Source organism: Saccostrea cucullata, unplaced genomic scaffold (assembly GCF_032062105.1).
Source record: "Saccostrea cucullata isolate Sc308-1 unplaced genomic scaffold, CSIRO_AGI_Scuc_v1 ctg9062, whole genome shotgun sequence".
NCBI classification, from domain to species: domain Eukaryota; kingdom Metazoa; phylum Mollusca; class Bivalvia; order Ostreida; family Ostreidae; genus Saccostrea; species Saccostrea cuccullata.
In genome coordinates this window covers 16,831-27,047 of record NW_026926128.1, presented here as the reverse complement: position 1 = coordinate 27,047, position 10,217 = coordinate 16,831, and the positions used below count along the sequence as shown (strand labels likewise).

General features: G+C 34.6%; 1 long non-coding RNA gene across 1 annotated transcript; it reads left to right on the top strand.

The window, feature by feature from the left end:
• The first annotated feature begins 254 nt into the window (after positions 1 to 254).
• On the top strand, positions 255 to 2,823 carry LOC134270871 (uncharacterized). The gene is made up of 2 exons (XR_009992905.1): positions 255 to 642; positions 2,214 to 2,823. It is a non-coding gene; the product is annotated as an uncharacterized LOC134270871 (long non-coding RNA).
• The last annotated feature ends 7,394 nt before the right edge of the window (positions 2,824 to 10,217 follow it).

Sequence of the window (10,217 nt, the reverse complement as noted above, 5' to 3'; positions counted from 1 at the left end):
ACAGATAGTAATATTTGTAATTCCTGTGTGTGTCCCGGTAAGAATCTATTCTAAAGTAAAGTCTATTATGTTTTAATTATCTGTCTAAATGTCTGTCTATGTGTCGTCTATATGTTGTGTGTAATTGTAATATTTCAGGTTTTTGACGTCTTATTTCAACATTAATAAATATAATATTGAACCTGAACCAGATTGTTAGTTCTGATGTTCTACCACTGGCTACATACATATCTTAAACAAACATAATTTAGATGTAGTCTTGCTTTTATGGAAAATTATAACTTATTTAATTTTTCTCACTCTCAGATATAATTGCTTTTCAAAATCTTGTAAATTGAGATTGTGATAGCCTGATAGGACTGCCACTTAGAATTAGACCAGAGTGTGACTGTGTCCATTTTAAAATGATACAATTTCCAATCATTTTTTTTCTTTGTCATGTGTCCAATAGAATTTTCACTGCATGTCAGGTGCAAGGAAATGGGCATGCAAGTAGTTTTTGGGACTTTTCTGAGCTCATGCTAAAAACAAAAAAGTTATTACTGTACGGTACTGTACTAACTTGATCTATTTTAATTTCAGATATCCGTGGAACAAATCATCTGAAAACTAAGAGAGGATGAAGAATACTTCTGTTAAAAAGTATGTTTTAGTAGTAAGAACTTATGTAACTCTATTTTAGGAAATTAAGGACTAAAGCACAAAGTTTATGTTTTTATTTTCTTAATCTCACTGTATAATTTAAAGCTCTCTATTTATAATAGTCAGTGGTTGTCAGTGTGTGTTGTGGGGGAGGGGGGGGGGGGTGTAAGCTGCTTTCCTCTACTTTTTAAGCTTTATATAATATCTTTATATGTTCGGCATTTCCATCAAATTAACAGATGTTAACATTTTCTTAGAAAGTCTCATTTTGCAAGCTAACTACTAAAATTCTCTGATTTATTTAAAATAAGTATTTATAAGCAGGCCTATTTTTAGGTCACCTTAGTAAACTCAGGTGACCTATTACTATCTGTTTTTGTCTGTCGTGTGTTGACATTTGAACATTTTCAGCTTCTTCCTTGCAACCGCTCAACCAATTTCAACCAATTTTGGTACAAAGCATCTACGGGTGAAGGGGAACAAAATTTGCAAATTTTATGATACCCCCCCCCTTCTTTTTTACTCCTGGACATCAAGCAGTCAAACTGTTGGCATGATTGAAATGAGCACTGAGTCATCTACCATAATTATGAAATTCATAGTCCCAAGGTCAGGGGTTTTAGTACTAGGATTGGTCCATATAGCTCTTTGGAATTAATCAACCATTTATGATGAAATAAAACTTAAAATAACATTTAGAAAATTTTGAAATCTGTGGCCCCAGGGTTAGTGGTTCCTGTGGGGTGGGGTACACAACTGGTGGTTTTAAAATGGAATAGCATTTTATCTTTATTACTCTGATCCACCTTTGGTTTCTGAGTAACCAGAGTAAGCATGTTAAGTGTATAATTATGATAAACAATGGTGCGTCTTTCAAAATTTGGAATTTCATGGCTTTTTGTTTAAAACACGAACCAAATTCAATTGAGTGAAAGTTGTTACATGATACCTATTAGGTCTATGGGCCTCTAGTTGTTATTCAAATAAAAAAAAATATTTTGATGAACAAGTAGAATGAAAGAAAATTCCTTAATTTATTCTGAAAATCAGGAACAAATCTATACATACATATTCAGGTACATTTAACATGTTTAAATAAATTCAAGTTTGTTTATTTCATTATCCCTAGTCAAGTGTTTGAAAGAGGCATCTTTAATAAACTAATGATATTTTACACTTGATAAATTTTTAGATTTCATTTTAAATCATTCTGATAAAAAAAAATGCTTAAAATGTGAAATTAATCAAACAAAAGCTTGTACTAGAACAGCATTAGGGACTTTGTCCATCCAATTAATATTAAATGTTAGATACTGCCTAAATCTAACAACATCCTGTAGAGTGTCACGTCAGAGGTCAAATTCTATTAACCAATCAAATGGTCAACTGCAAAATTATTGTATTTCATAAATTGGAACGAATAAGTCTACAGTTGTTCTGTATTTGACATCTGACGTGACCTTCTATGGGATGTTGTTAGATGTTGTGAAGCGAGTATGCGAGAGGATCTAACATGTTGTTTTATTTAGATTGGGATTTTGTTAAACTATATTTATATATATTTTCAATAGGTTGAAGTAACTGATGAGCAGATCAATCCAACTTGAACATGATATCATTTCTCCAATGATGAAAACAAGTCTCTCTATACTCAAGCATTGATATTTTTAAAGTCAACTGAAACTGGAACAGGTCATACATGCAGACTACAGTGATGTGTTGCACAGTTCCGAAAACATGCAGCCACTACTAGCATAAGCATGATAAGTGTAAGTGGGTCATCAAAGAATGAGAACCACTCAAGGACTTTTCTGTTGGTTGATGATGGACTACAAACTGAATTTTTAACAAAGGAATCCACCTTGGTGCTTATTGGCTACTTATGATGTGAACTTGTGCATTTATTATACCAAGTAATTTTACATTTCCTTAATAATACTAGACTTGCATAAACCGAATTCAGGTTTAGTTGATTGATTGCAGTAATGCAGTTCTAAGCTCCTCTCGCAAGATTATATCTCTGATGTATGAGACATCATTAAATGCAGACATTTTCTCTGTCCTCCTGTCGTGACTTGAGGGCTCGGACTTAGCTGTAAAAATGTTTATGATGCAAGAGAAAAATGTTCAACCGATGTATGTAAATGTTGATAATAACATTAAATATTCTTTGATAACTAGTGTTAGTGTGTTGTTGTTTTTTCCAATATGAGAATTCAGGGGGAAAATGACTTTTGGTTGAAAACCAGGGCTAAAATTGTGTAGTCAATACTACAGTTTCCGTTGCGGAAACCTATAGTATACCCTATGTATATCAATATTGTAAACGCATACTGAAACCTTGCGTATACCTCAAGTTTCAGCAAGTTTCTGTTGCGGAAACCATTGGTAAACCATATGTATTTCAACTGTATACACATACTGAAACCTTGCGTATACCTCAAGTTTCAGCAAGTTTCTGTTGCGGAAACCATTGGTAAACCATATGTATTTCAACCGTATACGCATACTGAAACCTTGCGTATACCTCAAGTTTCAGCAAGTTTCAGTTGCGGAAACTATTTGGATTCGTGGACACCTTTGGTTTCCGCACTGCGGAAACTTGATGAAACTTGAAGTTTCCGCACTGAAACTTTGCAGAAACTATTAGGAACCTTAAGTTTCCGCAGAGTTTCAGTAGAGTTTCAGCCATGCGGAAACTGTATTTTTCATCCAGTGATTCCTACTTTTGAGATGTAAAGCATCCAAAACTAGTGCTAATTGTAACGGGAACCGTTACAGATGTTCCCCAAACGCTCCCCATCTCCCTTTTGGTGCCATATTCCCTGTAAGCTTCATTAAATAAGACAAACTTTCTGCATTTGAGACTTTAAAAACGTTTACCCAGAAGGGTATCAAGTTCATTCAAATTTTAGCATTGCACGCGTGCGCATGTGAATGTGTGAGTAATGACCATATCATCTTATCTACACAATCTATATACTTTAATATACTAAATATTAAAATATTTAATCCAAAAGTATTAAAAAATACGCTCATTCAAGTGTATTTTTGATTTTACTCATTCCACGTGCACGCACGTGCATACATGAGCATGGTGACAAACCTACTTGTGGAAGTCCATTACATCTATCTATGTTCTAAATCCCACTCAGTTTGGTTGAAAACCAAGGGAGTTTTAGCTGATTAAAGTTTCAGCCAATCAGATTGCAGCGTACGTTCACGCACGCGTATGGATGTGCATGATGATCATACCTTCTTGTAGAAGTCCATTATATCTATCTATGTTCCAAATCTCATCCTGTTTGGTTGAAAACTAAGGGAGTTATAGCTATTTAAAGTTTCAGCCAATCAGATTGCAGTGCACGTACACGCACGCGTATGAATGTGCATGTTGACCATACCTTCTTGTAGAAGTCCATTATATCTATCTATGTTCCAAATCCCATTCTGTTTGGTTGAAAAACAAGGGAGTTATAGCCATTTAAAGTTTTAGCCAATCAGATTGCAGCGCACGTGCATGCGCGTGTTTACATGATAATTGTTATATGTCATATTGTGGTACATCCTGAAGTATGCCTATGTTTTAAATTTCATGGCATTTTGTTAAAAAACAGAAAAGATATTGAGTTTTTTGTTTCAGCCAATCAGAGCGAAGCGCACGTACATGCGCGTGAGTCCGTGCTAATTTTACAGTGTCACATTATTTACACTATAAATATATCTTTATATAATGAGTTTCAAACCATTTCATTAAAAAATGTAAAAGTTATAGCTATTTTAAATATATCAGTCATTTCACTCACTTCACGCGCCCGCACGTGCATGCGTATGCGCGCAAAATGACCTTCGTTCGGCACATCTACACAACACACCTATTAACCCTAAAAAGGTTTTAACTTGGTTTGGTGAACAGTTTCTGAGAACACTTCCGGACAAAAAAGTACCGGAGAAGAAATAAGAAGAAAAAAGAATAATAATAATAACTAGAGCAAAGCTCGTTGCAAAACAACGAGTAGGTCTTCCGTCCTGTTTGACCGGAAGTAGCATTAATTTTTAACAAAAATGAGAAATAACGCCTAAAAATGGTTTGAATCCTTTAACGCTATGTTAATTAATGCAAAAATAAGCAATTTTTTGCTACTTCCGGTTTGACCGGAAGTGACGACAACGGACGAAAAAATTATTTTTTTGCTTCTAGAGACATTTGTTACCAAAAAACTTGTCAAGAACGGCAAAAATACGCGTTTTTCGACTACTTCCGGTTTGGCCGGAAGTGACGACGCCGGACGTTTTTTGACGACTTCAGTAGATTAAGCTTGTCATTTTGAACAACTTTGCTTCTTTGACGTATTACAAATTCTCAATACGTTTTGAGATTTAAAGAAAAAACTGTTGGCCCCTCTAGGCCCTTAAATTTAGGGGCCAGCCCTTTTTTCGAGATATCATTTGAAAGATCTTTATATTCTGCACTTCTTTTGTTCTATACGTTTTCACAAAATATTTTCAGGTAAAAATATATCGAAGAAAAGGTGTGAGAAATTTTGAAATTTGTGATAGGTCTATTTTCGGGCCATAGCGAGCGCCGATGAGCGTCACTTCCGGTAAATTTGATATACCTGATGCACCTCTCCAGACATAGCTCTACCTAGCCTCAAAGTTTGAAGTTTCTATCTAGAGCCGTTTTTCGGGAAAATTGTGGACAAAATGACCCTTGAAAATCAGAAAATCGAAGATATCTCTAGACCGGAAGTGACGTCATCAAAACGGAAAAAAACGCATAAGGTTCAAGTGATGTTCCATACGTCCTGAAAGTTTCATAAGATTTTGTTGAGCCGTTTTCGAGAAAACGCGTGCACAAAATCGGTAAGAAAAAAAAAATAATAATAAAAGTGAAAAAGAAACCGAAGAAAAACAATAAGGTCTTCCGCTGAAGACGGAAGACCTTAATAACTAGTGCTAATTGTAACGGGAACCGTTACAGATGTTCCCCAAACGCTCCCCCAACTCCCTTTTGGTGCCATATATTTTCTGTAAGCTTTAGTAAATAAGACAAATTCTGTGCATTTTTGACTTTAACAAAAGAATATCAATTATATTCAAATTTTAGCATTGCACCCGTGTGCATGTGAATGTATGTGCGTTATGACCATATCATCTTGTCTACACTATCTATATATTTTAATATACTATATTTTAAAGCATTCAGTCCAAAAGTATTAAAAATTACTCATTCAAGTGTATTTTTAATTTCACTCGTTCCAAATGCACGCACGTGCGTGCACGTGCATGATGACCATACCTTCTTGTAGGAGTCTCTTATATTTATCAATGTTCTAAATCCCATCCTATTTGGTTGAAAAACAAGGGAGTTATAGCCTTTTAAACGTTCAGCCAATCAGATTGCAGCACACGTGCATGCGCGTGATTTCATTAATTTTTTTTCTATATCGCATTGTAGGATATCCTAATGAAGGACTATGTTTTAAATTTCAAAGCATTTCGTCAAAAAACAAAGGAGATATAGCCATTTAAAGTTTCAGCCAATCAGATTGCAGCGCACGTGCATGCGCATGTTTCCATGACAATTATTATATATCATATTGTAGGACATCTTAAAGTATGCCTATGTTTTAAATTTCAAAGCATTTTGTAAAAAAACAGAAAAGATATTGGGATTTTTGTTTCAGCCAATCAGAGCAAAGCGCACGTGCACGCACGTGCATGCATGTGAATGGTGACCATACCATCTTGTAGGAGTTCTTTATGTCTATCTATGTTCTAAATCAAATGCTGTTTGGTTGAAAACCAAGGGAGTTATAGTCATTTAAAGTTTCAGCCAATCAGATTGCAGCGCACGTGCATGCGCGTGATTTCGTGAAAAATTTTATATATCATATTGTAGTACATCCTAATACATGTCTATGATATAAGTTTCAAAGCATTTCATCATAAAACAAAAAAGATATTAAGATTTCTGTTTCAGCCAATCAGAGCAAAGCGCACGTGCATGCGCGTGAGTTCATGCAAATTTGACCATGTCATCTTATGTACACAACATATATATCTTTGTATAATGAGTTTCAAAACATTTTATCAAAAAATATAAAAGTTACAACCATATTAAATATATCAATCAGTTTACTCATTGCACGCGCCCGCACGTGCATGCGAATGCGCGCAAAATGACCTTCGTTCAGCACATCTACACAACATGCCTACTAACCCTAAAAAGGTTTTAACTTAGTTTGGTGAACAGTTTCTGAGAACACTTCCGGACAAAAAAGTACCGGAGAAGAAATAAGAAGAAAAAAGAATAATAATAATAATAACTAGAAACGATCTCGTTGCGAGCAACGAGAGGTCTTCCGTCCGATTCTGAAATAAAAACGAAAAATCTAGCTCAAAAAGTCATTAAAAAAATATTGGTCACACAGGGGATCGAACCCGGGTCGCCCGCGTGAAAATCCAACGCGGTAACCATTACGCCATCGGGAACGCCGCTTCAAATTTTTTAATTCGAATATCTCGAGAGTGGCTCTCTTAATTCTAAAACAAATTACATATTTCGAATTCAGTAAGGAGTCTCTACTAATCCTATGAAAATCACAGAAAAATAATGAAAATCAAAAAAGTTGAAAATTTTGATTTTTTTAATTCGCTTCCGGTAGCGACCGGAAGTACTGACGACACACGAAAAGGACATTCCGCATAGCTAGAAGTCATGCCCTATGCTCTCCAACAAGTCTCCAGCTCATATCTCTAGTAGTTCTTTAGATCTCGAACTGACAAAATTTCATTTTAAAATCAGAAAAATGGCCATAACTTGGCACCGGATGCGACTTGTTCCAAAATTCTTCCAAATGTAACAATGGCATATAAGAGCGCATCATCCCTGAAAGTTTGATGAAAAACCGATGAATAGTTCTCGAGATATCGCGTGCACAAAATTTGTCTAAAAAATAAGAATAATAATAATAATAATAATAATAATAATAATAATAATAAGAAACAGTAGAATCACTATAAGGTCTTCCGTGAAGACGGAAGACCTTAATAATAATAATAATAATAAGAAACAGAGTAAAAACAATATGTTCCCCAACTTCGTTTGGGGAACATAATATAGAATTTTGGCCCCTTGCGACCCCTTATTACGCAACAGCAACATGTAATCAAAATTCTATAAAACGTTGTTGAAAAGCGTTTAGATGAATATCTTTGCTTCAGTAATGTATTACAAAATATTTATCATTCATGAGCTAAAGATGAAAGACTTTTGGCCCCTCTGGACCCCTAATTTTAGGAGTCGGCCCCTTTTTCTTGATTTCAAATGAAAGGTCTTGTGAATTCAAAGATTTTTTGTTCAAAACCTATTCAGAGATTTCTTTTCGTTGTGGAGATATGCTGAATGGAAATATTTAGGGGCAACCATCCAAGTTCTTAATGGTGCCGTTTTATAAAAAATTGAGGTATGCGTATTGTTTAAAACATTATTCTGACCATCTTTTGTTCAATATTGCTTATCAAAATATTCACTCTTTTCGAGATATAAAACCTTAAAGATTTGGCAATCTGGCCCCTTGTGACCCCTTATTACGTAACCTATGACCGAAATTTTATAATATTTTGTTGCTAATCGTTGAGATAAATACTTTTGCTTCAGTAATGTATAACAAAATATTTAAAGTTAACGAGTTAAAGATGAAAGACTTTTGGTCCCTTTGAGCTTCTAATTTGAGGGGTCAGCCCCATTTTCTTAATATCAAATGAAATGTCTTGTGATTTTGAAGATTTTTTGTTCAACACTTATTCAGAGATTTCTATTTGTTGTGGAGATATGCTTTATATTAATATTTAGGGGCCACCCCTACAAGTCCTCAATGGGGCCATTTTGCAAAAATTCAAAGTATGCATATTGTTAAAAACATTAATCTGACCATCTTTTGTTCAATATTGCTTATCAAAATGTTTCCCCTTTTCGAGATATGAAGCGTCAAAGATTCGGCATTCCAGCCCCTTGTGACCCCTAATTACGTAACACATGATCAAAATTTTATAATATATTGTTGCAAATCGTTAATATGAAATCTTTTGTTTCTGTAATGTATAACAAAATATTGATCATTAGAGAGTTATAGATAAAAGACTTTTGGCCCCTCTGAGCCCCTAATTTGAGTGATCAGCCCCATTTTATTGATATCAAATGAAAAACATTGTGATTTTGCACATTTTTTCTTCAATATGCTTTAACAAATTATGAACGGGTATGAAGATATGAATCAAAATGTGTCAAATTTTGTGAGATATTTATGAGACATTTTTTCGGGCCTACAGAGCTCCGGCGCTTTTTGCGCTAGAAAGATTTTGAGACCTAATTACAATTCACCAAACCTTCCTTTATTTTCACTGAAAATCTTAAGTCAATATCTTTAAGTCGTTTTGGAGGAGTTTCCTGGACAAGCCGACCCTCTGAAAATCAGAAAATCGACCATATCTCACGACCGGAAGTGAGATCATCAAAAAGAAAAAAAACCTATCAAGATCAATTGAATATCTTTCAGATCTGAAAGTTTGGTAGATATCGGACGAGCCATCTCTGAGAAATCGCTTGCACAAAATCGGTTGGAAGAAAAATAATAATAATAATAATAATAGGGAAAAAGAAACCGAACGAAAACAATAAGGTCTTCCGTTGGAAACGGAAGACCTTAATAATAATAATAATAATAAGAAACAGAGTAAAAACAATATGTTCCCCAACTTCGTTTGGGGAACATAACTAGATGAGATCTCGTTGCGAGCAACGAGTAGGTCTTCCGTTCGATTTTTGATAAGGTTTTAAAACAACTTTAAATGAAAAAAAAAAGTTCAGATCAATTATTCAAAATACGTGAGAACACATTTAAGAGTGAAATCTATCAATTTCAAACAACTTCCGGTCTTTATAATTCACTTCCGGTGTGACCAGAAGTACTTAAAATGACCTATAACTCCTTTCTGAGTGTGAAGGAATCATCCCTGATAATTTCGATGAAAAATGCTCATTTTTTGGACTACTTCCGGTTTGGAAAAAATTACTTCCGGTGGACATAATATTACTCGAGACACTCTATTTGCCTCTATAAGAAACATTTAAAAAAGAAAAAAATAAAATTTTGCATATTTTTAAACTACTTCCGGTGGACGACGGACGCAACGGCAACAAAAACCATATATCCTTCTCAAATCTAGGAGTCATAATCTATCATCCCTGAAAGTTTCAGGACCCAATCTCCAATTGTTTTCGAGAACACTCTTGGACAAAATGACACTTTAAAAACAGAAAAATGGCCATATCTCGCGACCGGAAGTGACAACGGCAAAATAAAAAAAAACGCATGAAGTTCAAATAGTTTCCTATCATTGCTGAAAGTTTCATGAAAAACTATCGAGGGGTTCTCGAGAAATCGCCTGCACAAAATCGGTAAGAAAAAAAATAATAATAATAATAGTGGAAAAGAAACAACAGAATCAGTAGAAGTCTTCCGTTGGAGACGGAAGACCTTAATAATAATAAGAAACAGAGTAAAAAC